This window comes from Myotis davidii, unplaced genomic scaffold (genome assembly GCF_000327345.1).
Source record: "Myotis davidii unplaced genomic scaffold, ASM32734v1 scaffold419, whole genome shotgun sequence".
NCBI lineage: Eukaryota > Metazoa > Chordata > Mammalia > Chiroptera > Vespertilionidae > Myotis > Myotis davidii.
Genome location: NW_006294998.1, coordinates 677,622 through 693,318, shown reverse-complemented (window position 1 = coordinate 693,318; position 15,697 = coordinate 677,622). Strand labels below are relative to the sequence as shown.

The 15,697-nt window shown below is 37.3% G+C and overlaps 1 pseudogene; it reads left to right on the top strand.

The window, feature by feature from the left end:
* The first annotated feature begins 1,883 nt into the window (after positions 1-1,883).
* Positions 1,884-3,047, top strand: LOC102755767 (annotated as a pseudogene).
* Positions 3,048-15,697: the final 12,650 nt, after the last annotated feature.

Here is a 15,697-nt window from a genome sequence, read left to right as displayed (position 1 = left end):
GGCCTTCTTCCCATGTCATCCCCTTAGGAAGGCACCTGCCAACCTTTGTCTGACGGGAGCACACTTCCAACGCCATAGTTCAGGTCTGCAGACTGGGTTGGTGCCTCCTCCACCTCAGCGATGTGGGAGCTGAGGAGGAGGCTTTAAAAACATAATAATAAAAGGGGGAAAAAGTAAAGTCCTTCTCAGATCCCTGAAGGCTGCGAGGTTTTGCTGGTCTAGATTCATTAGAAATGTCTTTTTGCCCATGGGGATCAACACCCAGGCCTGCTGAAAGCAGAGACCCTCAGAGTTCCCAGGCGGCCTCCACCATAGAGGCCTGGTCAGAGGCACGGCCGGAGGCTGCAGAAATCTGGGCAGCCACCTGGGGAAGTTCTTCTCAGGGGCCAGAGCTCCTTTGCCAACCAGCTTTTTGAGTCCGCAAGCTGGAACTGCATAACGAACGCAACTACAGTTTTATTTTTTAAGGTTTTTTTCCCCTAAAATGATTTGTAGCTGTGTGTGCAGTGCTTTGTCCTGACATGTGGGCTCTACAATAGAAGTAAATCTTTTTTTTTTTTTTTTTGAGAGGAAAAAAGCAGCTAGCAGGATTCCTGGGGAAAAAGAAAAAAAAGAGGGCTAGTGGCTTTAAGCAATAGATTTTTATATTCAATTTATTCTTTCAGAGTACAGACAAGTTTACAAAGACTTCTGACTAATTGCTAAGGACACTCATTTTTACCTTTAAGAAACACACATTTTTATGTAGATATGTCATACCACCTCATAACATGAGTGGCTTTTCCCCAAAATGCATGAAGATAAAGATGTAGGCATTTATTTTCATTATGATGCTGAATAATATTTGGAAAAATACATAAATATTGATAATTTCACTATGCAAAACTAAAATATCCCAAAGCATCTACTAAAGAGTGAATGAATTGCATTTATAATAGAACAATAGAAAATACATTAAGCACTCAATTTTTTTAATTATGTTTTTTAATATGTTTTATTGATTTTTTACAGACAGGAAAAGAGAGAGATAGAGTTAGAAACATCGATGAGAGAGAAACATCGATCAGCTGCCTCCTGCACACCTCCTACTAAGGATGTGCCCGCAACCAAAGTACATGCTCTTGACCAGAATCGAACCTGGGACCTTTCAGTCCGCAGGCCAATGCTCTATCCACTGAGCCAAACCGGCTAGGGTGAGCACTCAATTTTTATTTAAATTTATGTATCTGCCTAATATAGGGTTCAGTTTTATACTTTATTTTTAATTTAAGGAAATAAATTAGATCACTAGAAATAGGAAAGAATAGGAGTATTTTGTTGCCTTCCAGAATCATAGAAAAATAACATCAATGTTTATCTCTACAAGATTAACTGTTAATTTGAACTCAACTCTGGTACCAAAATAGAATAATCATTATCTAAGTTAAAGAGGTGGACTTTTTGATTTTTCACATAAGAATATGGACTTTGCCCTAGCTGGTTTGACTCAATGGATGGAGCATCGGCCTGTAGACTCAAGGGTCCCAGGTTCGATTCCAGTCAAGGGCATGTACCTTGGTTGGGGCACATACCCAGTAGGGAGTGTGCAGAAGGAGGCTGATCGATGTTTCTCTCTCATCAATGTTTCTAACTCTCTATACCTCTCCCTTCCTCTCTGTAAAAAATCAATGAAATATATTTTTTAAAAAAGAATATGGACTTTATGAATTATTTAAAGAATAGAGAATATATTCATTCTTGATTAGCTGGGATTAATTATTCAATAATGACATTGAAACTTTTTACTTTGATCAAATGATTTTGATGTAAATAATTGTTTTAATTGAGACATGATTTGAGACTCCGGCCCACCCGCGGGGCTGTCGGTGTGTGTCAGTGCAGCAATGGCCATGGTCTCAGCCCTTGATTGTAAATTGGCGACTAAAGCGCCAGACTCTGCCCTGGTCCTGATGGTGGTGCCCCCGGCAGCTGCCGACCCCTTCTTGGGATGCCCTCCAGTGATGCGGCAGGAGGCAGAAGCCAGAGGGCCCACCGCAGGAAGAGACTTACACTGGATTGGCCCCTTCCTGGCCAGAGGTATTGCGAGATGCTGTGCTAAAACAACAGTTGCTTCTTTGGATTGAGTAGAAGTTTTATTATAAGCTCACAATCATCATTATAAACATTTAGGAGTATTTTCTGCATTGCATGCTGTTCCCCAAAAGGAGGGATACCTTGGATTGTATAAAGGTAAGGGTGCAATGATAATTCAAATTTTTTCAAATACATTTTTGTTGATTTCAGAGCAGGAGAGAGAGAGACATCAAGGATAAGAGAGAATCATTGATTGGCTGCCTCCTGCACATCCCCTAATGAGGATTGAGACTGCAAGCTGGGCGTATGCCCTGAGAGGGAATCTAACTGTGATCTCATGATCCATTTGTCGATGTTTTTGATGGTGCTTGAGCATTATAAAACGTTAATAACTACAAAGCTGGGAATTTCCGGTCATGTGCACAGATTAATAGCTGGATCATGGCAGGTATAATAGCAGTTGACCGGATTTACCCTCTTGACATGGTCAGAGCTCACCTACTGTTCTGGGTGAAAAGGGAACACACAGGAATTATTCAAGCATTTAAAAACAATTTATGTAAAGAAAGGTGGTTCCTGTGATTTTACAGAGGCCTGAAGCCTGCTACGCTAAGACAGGTGTTTCATTTTTCACTTTCGGTACCTTGAAGAGTGTTGGGCTTTCCCATGTGCCCATCCTTCTTGTTAGACCTTCACCAGACAATCCTAAGGTCTTAGTTTTGAAAATTCACATAAGCTTACTTTGTGGTGGTGTTGGTGGAGTAATAACACAGACAATATCCTACCCATTTGATGTAGCTCCTAGGCTAATGCAATTAGGAACTGTTCTTCCAGAATTTGAAAAGTGCCTTACCATGAGGGAGATTATGAAGTATGTCTATGGACACCATGGAATTGGAAAAGTATATTATAGTGGTTTATCTCTGAACTACGTTTACTGCATTCCCTCTCAAGCAGTGGCTTACAACATATAAACTTATGAAGCAGGTTTTTTTTTCACCTCAACTGAAAAAAAATTCTGATTTCCTTTCCTTAATAAACTCTCAGAAGGAGAAGTAAAATGTTACTTTAATTTTGGGGAGAACATTACTTAAATAAGGATATTTACCCTGTTATAGAAACCACTCGTATTTTAGTGCTTGATTTTTTTTTTTTTTATTCATCACAAAGCAAAAGTGCTCGCTATCCTTTTTGATGCCAAAAGTTACACAGCGGAACATTGAAAAAAATTCCTAGACTGATGCTGGCTAATCAGCTGTGTTATTTGAAACCATTTAAAAGTGTTTATTTGGAAGCAGAACTAACTTAAAATGGGATTCAAGAGGTTGCCATTAGCTTGCTCATGCTGTTCCAAGCTTTTAATTGTAATCATGATTTTCAAAGACTCTAACATTGGTTATTATTATTATAACAAACAAGATTTGTAGCTTAGAAACCAGCATTGAAATATTATCCTTGTTACTTCTCATCTTAAAATTCTGCTCCACTGGCTAAAAATACAAACACTTTTTCTCTTTATTAAAAAAAAAACTGTTTAAAAAGTAGTCATGTAGAGACTCAATAGTCAATGAAGAATTTTCATGTATTCCTCAAATGTTATTTCAACTAATATGACTAATTTAAGTATTTAAAAAAGTCAATATATTTTCAAAAGGCAGTAATAGTAAATACGGACTATCTGCTCTCAAAACAGATTAGCATTATAGATTTGTTGTGTTAGATAATTTGGTGCATACCAGAAAATTTATTTAAGTAAACAGTGAAATATCCATTAATGTTGATGTGGATGTCTAAGACTGCTCCTAAAGTATTGTCATGATACTAATCCTTCCAAGTAAAATAATTCCAGTACAATATAAACTTAAGTAGAAATGTAAAAATGATTTGAATTGCTATCCTTTATATTAAAATGGCTTAAAATGTAAGAATTGCATTTATTGTTTTTAGAGTACTTTTTATGTTTTAGTATAAGCATTACAGAAATGGGAGGGGAATAGTTATAGTTTTGTTCTCAAAAGTAGTGATTTTTAAAATTGATGTGATTTTGAAGACATTAGAAAACTAAGCTGAAAGTGTTATTTCTACTTTAATTTTTATTTTTGTATGAAAGGTTTCTTGTCCCACCTTGGTAATTAGGTGAAATGGTTTCATTTTTCAAAGCCTTTATTTGAAAATAAATATGTATCTTTGATGATTTGTAAGTGTATGTGCAGGTAGAAATACATGTGTTTCTAAAACTATTTTGTATAGTTTCATTTCTGGGTTACACAATAGCTAAATATTATTGTCAAATCTTAAGATAATTTAAATGTATAAAATAAGTATCTCAGTTATATTTTATCAATAAAAGGACTGCAAATATTGTTTAAAGAAGTAATTTGAGGCCATTTTCTTAGTTCCTTGATGTAACTTGCTACAAGAAATAACTTTATGAAAGCCACTTTACTTTTTACCTTAGAGTTACATTGCCAATATCAATTCTGATATTCAATGAACCCAGTAGGAAGGTGTGCTCAAAAATAGTTTTCAAAGCTAAATATCATTATGAGTGTATTTCATTTAAAGCAATATTATGGTATCTTTGTCCAAATGATATATCTTGTCAACTAGTTAACAGTTGACATTTTACTAACTTATGAGCAAAAACATCAGAAGTTTATCAGATATGGAGCAAATTAGATAGAAATACATAAAAATTAATTTACAATGTTACCCAACATAGAGAATATTTTGTGTAACTCTTCATAAAGGAATTATTCTGAAATTTGATGTTACCTAAAATGATAGTAAGAAAATCTCCTGAATTTTAAAAATAAAGTTGTTTTTGTAACTCCAAATTTTTGCATGGATCTAACGTGTCGGTGTTCTCTCCTTCTCTTTTGTGATAACTGTGGAGAGACTGGTTCAGCACTGATGGAGTCTTTTGATGGCCTAGGGCTAACAGAAATTAGTTTTCACACTTACAAAGATAAAGTGAAACTTGCAAGCTGAGTTATACTGGAATATTGAGGTCAAAAGGGTAACAATTCAAAATGAAGTATTTAAATTGAGAGAAATGATTCTTTCTTTTACTCTGCAGAAAGAAGCTTTTCAGTTTTATACTAGTGGCCCAGTGCATGAATTCATGCACATTGAAAGGAAATTAATTAAAAGAAATATTTTAATATCACTATTCACCCTTTCTCTATAATAGAAGTGTCAACCAAATTCAAGATCAACAATGACAGATCAAAACACATGTGTGCGACTGGTGCCAGCAAGAGCTCTATATGTATTGTGATTGTGTGTGTCAACTTAGCCTTTTAGAGATATAAAATAAACTTGCTTAATTAGACCTGCTTTCTGATTTAGCTAAACTTTTTCCAGCCCAGTGAAGCACCCCAACTTCTCTTTCAGGTATTTGTCAGCAACACAAAAGTGAAAGAAAATAGGATTCCAACAAGTCTCCTATCTACCTACTCCAGGATTTCTGTGAGGATCAAATGAGATGAGGCACAGGAAAATGCTTCACAGACATTTGAATAAAGTGTAAAATTATTTGCACCTGGCTATAAAGAAAGTCGTGTTCCTTGGCTGAAGAAACTCCAAGGAGGGTAGTCGCTTGGGAAAGGAAGCCAGGCATTGCTATGGGTCATCATTACCCAGTGCCCACAGCCACCGTTTCTGGGCTGACCTGGGCTGTGGTCTACTTTTTGCTCCATGGGTTCTCGGCAGTGTCAGCTGCGATTGGGTGGGCTGTCACTCTGGGGTGGTGGCGGGGCCTGTGTCTCACTTGAAGGAAGCTGAGTGTTGCTTTGTGGGCATCAGTTCCGTAGTGCGTTTGTAAATGGCCAGCGCGCGTTATGGCCGCTCCTGTGTTGAGCATCTGCCACTGGTGATCAGTGCACATCATAGCAACCAATCGGATGGACACTTAGCATATTAGCATTTTATATCTATAATAATAAAAGCATAATGTGCTAATTAGAATGGATGTCCTTCCAGACGACCTTCTGGACGAAACTGGGGTGCGAGGGAAGCCCCGGCCCCGGGTGCCGGAGGGAAGCTGGTGCCGGCAGCTGGGGGAAGGAAGGGCTACTCTTGCACAAATTTTGTGCATCAGGCCTCTAGTATATAGATAATCCCACTTGTCTATTTTTGCTTTCATTTTCTGTGTTTTGGTGTCATAGCCAAGGTATAAATGATAAGAACAATATCAATATTTTATTCTATGTTTTTTTCTAGTATTTTTGTAGTTTGAGTTTTTAATCCATCTTGAATTGATTTTTATATAAGGTGTAAGACAGGGGTACAATTTCATATTTTTACACCTGGAAATCCAGTTTTTCTGACATCATTTGTTGAATAGGCTTTCCTTTCTCCATTGTGTATTCTTGATATCATTGTCAAAGATCAGTTAACCATCCAAGCTTGGACATATTTTTGTATTCTGTTTCATTGGTCTCTATGTCTATCTTTCTGCCACTGTCAAAGTGTTGTGATTACCATAGCTTTGTAGCATCTTGAATTATGAAAGTATGATGCGTTCAGCTTTGTTGTGCTTTCTCAAGATCAATTTGGCCATTCTGGGTCTTTTGTGGCCTAATATAAATTTTAAGATTTTTCTTTCTTTCTTTACAAAATGTCATTGGGATTTTAATAGGGATAACATTGACTCTAAAGATAGTTTTGGGTGGTATGAACATTTAAAAAATATTAAATTTTTTTGATATATGAACATGGGGTGTCTTTTCAATTGTCTTCTTTTATTTCTTTCATCAATATATTGTCGTTTTCAGTATACACACTTTTCATTTATTTGGTTAACCTTATTTTTACATATTTTACTATGTTTTACGCCACTGTAAATAGCATTGTTTTCTCATTTTTTGAGGGGGTAGTTCATTGTTAGTGTATGCAAATGCAACTGATTTTAATTTGTTAAATGAACTGCACTGAATATAAGTTCTAACAATTTTCCCCCAAGTCTTTAAGAATTAGTATATATAATATCATGTCATCTATGATAGAGAGTTTTACATCTCACTTTCTGATTTAGATGCCTTAATTTTTTGGTTCCTAATTGCCCTGTTTAGAATTTTTAGTACTATGTTGAATAGAAATGGCAACTTCTGTTAATTGAGAATTGAATGAAACACAATTTCAGCCTTCAAGGAGCTCCAACATAACATAAGAGCGAGATAAAGTAATTAAATTTATATGTAATCAGTATAATAGGTGTGCACTAAGGTGGGAACTATAACAACAAAGATACATAAAGATGACTTAATGAGCTATGTTTATAGCCTAAAGAGAATGACCTTAAGCTGAAAAGAATAAGAAGAGCTCCTGGTTATGTGGCAAAATAAAAATAGATATAGTTAGTTATGACATTTCATTATGCCTTTGGGGAGGTATTAATAACCTGATAACCCAAGAAAGCACATGTATGTGTAAGGATAAGTAAAAGGCAGTAAAAGACAGCAAAATAAGAAGCTGAAAAAATAGGCAGAGGTTACATCATGACGATGATATCCCACATTTCTTCAAAAAAGATTTAATTACTTTAGACAATAAATGCACAATAAACTCTGGTTGCTCAGCTATTACTTATTTTTAAATACTCACAAGAATAGTCTGACCTTCATTGATGATATCCTGACTCTAGTCTTCCAGGTTCACCTTGAAAATGGACTCCTATCAAATACATGGACACAAATTGTATAATTCAGTCAAGATTTTTTGTATATGCATTAAATAAAGTAGATTGAAATATAAAAGAAATACAATACATTGAATTGATGAATTTGGGGAAAACAAAATTTTAATTAAAATATTCTTTTAAGTACAAATATTTTATAGTTTTCATAGGGTTTCTGAAAACTAATGTAAATCATTAGGGAAGAGTGTTTATTAATAATGTGAACTGTAAGTGTCCTATTCTCTTTTGCTCCATCACTATGATCCTTTTTTAGAATGTCAATCAAAAGGTAGGATTAGGCTCAGGACCAGGGGTGATGCTTACATGGACATTATGAACAATTGGGGACCTGACACCATCTGGCGGATCAGTAAAAATAAAAGAAAGAAGAGCTGCACTAAGCATGGGTCAAATGTGTGTGATTTTTTGCAGAGGTGACTATAGAAAGAAATTGGATGTTAAGGATGTCAGAAAGGAATTAGAAAATACAGTAGAAGGTAGGACAAATTAATAGGATTCAGTTTAACCTTTGAAAATCATCAGTATACGCTTGTTTGATGCTAGTCATTACATAAGGCAGCCATTTTAAAGATCCCTTCTTACATGATATATTTAGAGGCCTCAGGGGAATACAGACTTATTAAGTTATGAATTCCTTAAGCAAGGATTCTCCTTCATTTATCACTTTAATTATTTAGTTTCACAATGTCTAGCATTACTACTTTCATATGATAACAATACCTATTAACTAATTTCCTTAGCAGTAAAGCAATGCATCAGTAAGCCAAGAAATATTAAGAACTAGAGAATTTTTCATCAAGTACAACGATTTCTTCAAGGTCTAAACAACTCCTAATAGAAGAAAAGAAAAAATATACTCTAAATTATGGTAGTAATTATTCTCACAGTGGAACTTTGATCACATAGTATGAGCTATTTACAGTGATATAGTGGCAGTGGTTCTCAACCTTCTGGCCCTTTAAATACAGTTCCTCATGTTGTAACCCAACAATAAAATTATTTTCGTTGCTACTTCATAACTGTAGTGTTGCTACTATTATGAATCATAATGTAAATACCTGATATGCAGGATGGTCTTAGGCGACCTCTGTGAAAGGGTCGTTTGACAGTCAAAGGGGTCGCGACCCACAGGTTGAGAACCGCTGTATCTAGAGGAAGTATTTTTACATTTAAGCATATTTCTACTCACCTGCCAAATATGCATCACAAGCATTCATTTTAATTTAAGGATTTTGGCCTTGAACTAAAATGAATGGCTATTTAGGGATTCCTTATAATAGAGCATATATATACTAGAAGATTTGCCTGGACACATATTGGAGCTCTGAAAAAATACAAACTATTTTTATTTTCCAGGGTTATAGCTGACAACATCTCATGGTTGACAGGTCAATCCTAATAAAACTATATATCTGACAATCGAGATGGCAGGAAAAGGATACAGATCAATCTTCACCTAGAAAAGTTGATGGAATATGTCATAAAATAAGAGGACACAATAATATTATGACCTTGTATTTAATAAATAAATGACCCTTAAATTTTAGTAACTTAAATCAGTTCCACAATATTAAATATATTTGTCTGTATGTTGGATGGAATAATGTGAAAATATTTAAATATATCAGAATAAAAAGCCTATAAAATATAAACATTCTGTTTTAAGGACAAGAAAATAGCAAAATATTATTTATTTTACATATATTATATTTAATACACACAAATAAAAAGGAATCTAGGGGAATTTTTACATATCTTTAAAACTTATTAAACAATCAAAAAATTTTGTGATACCTCATAAAATTACAATTGAAATAATTTCCTATTTGAATTGAAAGTTTAGATGAGGTATTTGTTATTATTTTGTTTTCTAGGAGCCAACATTTCAATAGCTTCTATTAAAGAGTGTAGCTCAACTATTTATGCCCTGATAACTATACAAAATTTTCTTTTCAACATTAAATCTTTAATTGCACTTGCCTGTGTCAGGTGTAATTGAATTATTTATGTTAATTAAGCAATTATATATTGTGTAAACTGATGGTCATTGGCGTGAAGTCACCACCAACAAGAATCCCTGGCTTGGGGTGCAGTGAAGAAGTAAATTATATTCAGAGAAAAACAACTTAGTTTTGGTACAGCACAGCTCTAGAACAGCTCTGAGGCCAGGTGTTCTTAGGGCCAGGGGGTCCTGGGATCAGGTAGTCCTGTAGCTAGGTGGTCCTGGGGCCAGGCTCCTCTCTAAGCAGACATCACTGCTCTGCTCCCTGATGCTTTGTGCTTTGAGCTATGCTGGTTCCACTCTGCCATGGTTGGCTTCACTCTGTTCTGGGAGGACATCTTCAGGTGTCCTCAGCTCAGCCAAGAACACACATTTTCATTCTTCAGTAGAAAGGAAAAGTTAGTTATCCCAGCCAAAGGGGAGTATCTTCAGCCCTGGTCCCTGATTGGTCTGTCCTCATGCAAATGAGGGCTCCAAGTCTTCATAGTTTGATTGGTCCAAAAGGCACAGTCCTAATTGGGCAGAATAGAGCTTCTCTGATTGGTCAGAGCTGTCAAGCTCTAATTGTTTGGGGAAAGCCTCAACCACATTGGTTGAAAAAGAATTCAGAAAATATTTCTAAGGGCTGGTTCAGGTGGCAAAAACACAGTGCAGGCAGGTAGGTCAATGCAAAGGCAGGCAGTTTAGCACAGCCTTCTTCTTGAAGTAGTTTGGGTGAGAAGCCTCTGTGCAGAATAATGCCAGTTAGCCACCAGAACCTTCACTTAGTAGGTATCTGCCCCCCCCACGCCCCCCGAACTCCCGCCCCTGGTCCCCGTCCCTAGCTCTGGGATTACTTGCAATTTGTAATATTCATAAATTTGGTTAGGCTCTGCAATAGTGTCTTTAACTTTAAAAATGGATAAAGCTTCTGTAAAAATACCAGAGACAAAGTGCCCTGGTCCCTGTGCAATCTGGGACCACTGGTTCCTAACTGCTTACCTGCCTGCCTGCCTGATCACCCCTAACCACTTGCCTGCCTGCCTGATTGCCCCTAACTGCTCGCCTGCCTGCCCGATCATCCCTAACCCCTTGCTGGGAGGTAGGGCCTGCTGCTGCAAGGGGCCATAGTCATTCTGGTCGTTCCACCATTTTGGTTGCTGGGCTTTTATCATATAGGACTAGAGGCCCGGTTTACAAAAATTTGTGCACTCAGGGGAAGGGGGTTCCCTCAGCCCGGCCTGTGCCCTCTCACAGTCTGGAACCCTTGGGAGATAACGCCCTGCTGGCTTAGGCCTGCTCCAGAGTAGCAGAGGGCAGGCCCAATCCCTAGGTGCAGCCCCTGGTCGGGCTCAGAGCAGGGCCGATTGGGGAACACAGAGCAGGGCCCGTTGGGGGTGGAGGGTTGGAGTGCCACCCTCTATCACCCACAGAGCAGGGCCAATCAGGGAGTTGGGTGTCACACCCTGTCACATACAGAGCCACCGGGCAATCAGGGGGTTGGGGAGCTCCCCTCTATCAGGCACAGAGGAGGGCTGATCAGGGGGTTAGGGCGTCTTCCCCTGTCACGAAGAGAGCAGAGCGGATAGGGAGGTTGTGGCCCTGCCCTCTGTCACACACAGAGGAGCAGAGCAATCAGGGGGTTTTGGCGCTGCCCCCTGTCACACTGATCCTGGTGCCGGGAGGCATATTACCCTTTTACTATATAAGGTAGAGGCCTGGTGCATGGGTGGGGGCTGGCTGGTTTGCCCTGAAAGGTGTCCTGGATCAGGGTGGGGCTCCCCACTGGGGTGCCTGGCCAGTCTGGGTGAGGGGCTGAGGGCTGTTTTTAGGCTGGAGGGTGACTGAAGCTCCCAACTGCTCCCTTTTTTTTTTTTTTTTTTTTTTTTTTTTTTTTTATTCTGGGCCAGCTTTAGCTCTGAGGCTTGGCTGCAGCTCTTAGGCCTTGGCTGCTGAAAGAAGGTGTCTGATTTGTTTGGGTTCTATAATCGAAATACCGTTTCAACTCCAGCTCTGAGATCCCGGCTGGCTGAAAGCAGGTTTCTCCAGTTTTGTTTAGCTTCTATATTTGTAAAAATGTTTCAAACTGCAAGCTCAGAGGCTGGCAGCGGCAGGCGGGGAACATTGGTGTCTTCTGTCACTGAAGCAAGCAAGCCTCGTGTTCGCTTCAAGCTGCCTGGCTGCTGGCCGCCATCTTGGCTGGCAGTTAATTTGCATATCGCCCTGATTAGCCAATGGGAAGGGTAGCGGAGGTATGGCTAATTACCATGTTTCTCTTTTATTGGATAGGATTATCATTATTGTTATTTTCACTAGAGGATATGTTTCTCATTGATTGAATAGAAAGAAAAAGGGAGAGGGAGAGAGAGATAAACATCTAATATGCCCTGACCTGTTTGGTTCAGTGGATAGAGCATTGGCCTGCAGACTCAAGGGTCCCAGGTTTGATTCCAGTCAAAGGCATGTACCTTGGTTGCGGGCACATCCCCAGTAGGGGATGTGCAGGAGGCAGCGGATCGATGTTTCTCTCTCATTGATGTTTCTCTCTATCCCTCTCCCTTCCTCTCTGTAAAAAAATCAATAAAATATATAAAAAAACATCTAATAGTAAAAACACTTATAAAACTATACTGTAATACAAGTTATGTGAATGTGGTCTCTTCTCCCTTTTTCTCTTCTCTGAATATCCTACTGTATTGTATTTACCTTTTTTATTAAAGGAAGCACTCTGTGGCCTCTCTTTGGTATATCTGAATTGCCAGCATCACATCTTTTGCATTTTGGGACCATTATTAATTAAAATAAAGGTTAGTTTCAGGCATCATTGTGATGCCAGGGCATTCAATCTGATAATCAAGAAAGCTACTAAGTAACTAATGGATAGGTAGCGTAGATATGCTGGACAAAGAAATGATCAGTGGTGAAATGGACAGTGCCAGATTTCATCAAGTGACTCAGAATGAAGCACAATTTAAAACTTATAAATTGTTTGTTTCTGCAATATGCCATTTAATATATTTGGACCATCATTGACTATGACTAACTAAAACTATGGAAAGGGAAACTGCTAAGGGAAGACTACTGTATAATGAAATATTTCAATGTGGACACATCTCTAATTTAATGCTTCATAAACAAATCATTTGCATACATGTGAAAAAGGTTAATACAAAGTTTAAAAACAATCTAACCTAAACATTATATTGTACAAAGATGCATACATGTGTGATAAATATAATATAAAAGAAGAAAATGACAAATAAAAATTCAATATAGTGGTTGCCTCTTGAGTCAGACAAAATCATTGAATAAAGTACAGCCCAAAATTAAACATCATTGCTTTTATAATATAATTCTTAAGCTGAACAGAAGTTCCATGATTTAATTTTATTATTATTTTTTTAAAATAGATTTTTATTGATTTCAGAGAATAAGGGAGAGGGAGAGAGCGATAGAAACATCAATGATGAGAGAGGGTCATTGATTGGCTGCCTTCTGCACATCCCCCACTGGGGATCTAGACTGCAATCAGGGCATGTGCCCTTGACTGGAATTAAAACTGGCACCTTTCAATGCGCAGACTGACGCTTTATGCCCTGAGCCAAACCAGAGAGGGCTTATTATTCTTCTTCATTGCATACATATATTAATATATGCTTTTGTATGTTTATTGTACAATGCACATATTTTAATTATGCAGTTAATTTATAATATACTAGAGGCACAGTGCATGAAATTTATGCTAGGGTAGGGTCCCAAGGCCTGGCAGGTGATAGAGGCCTTCTGGCTGCTGACTGGAGCCTCCCTTCTCCAGCTGCCAGCTGCTGCCCAAGGCCTTCCTTTGTTCTGCACCTCCCCTCAGTGGTCAACTCCCAGTCTTCCAGTCAAACTTCCATGGGGACACTTTGCATATTAGTCTTTTATATATATAGATAAGACTTTATGATATGTTTGACAATGATGTTAGTGAAAATATTCAATTTATTAAATTTTAAAATGTATGTGGACAGAATATACAAAAATAATTAGACATCAATGGGGGGAGAGGGAGACTTGTGTAATACTTCAAACAATAAAGAATTTTTAAAAAAGTAGATTGGCATAGCTGTACATACAGCATAGAATAAAGTTAAGACATATTACCTGAGCCTCGGGCGGCCCTGAGCGGCTGGGCAACTGCTATCTGAGGCTTGCCTGCACCTTGGGTGGCTGGGCAGCCAATAGCCGAGACTTGTCTGAGCCTTGGGCATTAGTTGGGCAGCCACCATCCAAGGTTTGTGTGCCTCAGGTTGGCCCTGGGTGGCTGGGGGGTTGAGGAGTCTGGGCGCTGCCATCTTGTAGCCGTGGGATCTTTGAGGGCATGGCAGTCAATTATCATATTCCCTCCTTATTGGCTGTGGGCACTGCCATCTTTGAGGATGGGGCAGTCAATTATCATATTCCCTCCTTATTGTCTGTGGGCACTGCCATCTTTGAGGGTGGGGCAGTCAATTAGCATTTCTCCTTATTGGCTGTGGGAACCACCATCTCTTGCAATGGCACGAAGGTCAATTAGCATATTCCCTCTTTATTAGATAGGTTAAATCCTATTTTTCGACCTTTTGAAATTTTAAATTTTAATGCTTAATAAAGCTACATCTGTTTAACATTAATTAGAAGTTTCGAGATAGCTTTGCTTATGTAGTAGAGAAAACAGATTTTTGAAAAATAAAATTAATAAAGAATACTCTTCAGCTAAACTTTTATTCAGGTCATTACTTTCTATTTCACTTTTTAATGAATCTATCAAAGAAATGACCACTTGAGTAATAAGTTTGATAAATCACTTTTAATTATTTCATTTTGACTTTTAATTTGTATAGCAACTTTCATCAATTCTAATTCAATCAAAGAACTGAAACTGAGAGGGAAAATATGCTGAAGCATTGATACCTTATTATTACATTATTGTTTTATTTATGTTATGTCATTTAATCAGTGAACAATAATGAACCTCAATCCCTTTGCCTGCAATTGTGACAAAACTGAAATTGGCACATAAAACTATTATACTGCTTCTAGGCAGACTACAAGGTCAATGTGAAAAACAACAACAACAACAAATATTGGAGTTTTGATAATTTGAGACCAAATAAAGTATTCAATATTTTAAAATATTTTAAAATAGTTTCATCTGGAATTTAGTTCAATAGCATTGTCCACTGAATATTAATGCATGACCACCAAAAAACATCTGAATTCATAGAACTAAAAACAGGTATATATCAAAGGGATAACATAAGGTGACAACTTGTTGCTGTTGCTAACGACAACGTCCAAGCTTCTCTAAAGCTTCAGAGATCAAAGAGCATCATAAAGTCTCCTGAAATCTCAGTGTTATCTCTAAAACATAGTAATTCAGGCAAGAAATATATATTGCAATAATCTATGTTCTTACAGTCAGGGTTTTTGGTAGATATACCTTCTTTGTTGAGTTGCATCATTGAGTAGTTTTCAAATATTCACATCCCTATTTAACATATTGACTTTTGAAAAAAGTTATGAATTTTTTAACAGCTAATACACAAAATCACTTTTACATATTTTGTTTTTTTCTTCTATCACATTTTGGTCAATATAATCTGGGGCCAATATTTGCACTATTACTGATGGTTTTAGTATTATGTATTAAATGATATTTTGTTACATAACTTACTTTTACCTTCAAATTAACAAATATGATATGCCCAAATTTCATGTATATTAGTATTAATAGCCAATTCTAGTCCATTTTATCATGGCTTTCCCTGCCTTGACCTATTATTCACAAATAATAACTCTATAAATGTGTTTAATTCTCAAAATTTTTCCTAGACCACAATAACCAGAAATTGCTTTGTAGTGTAGCAAACAATTATTTAGCCCTTAAAATTTCCTGAAAGTTAAACAGTAATTATGAGTTA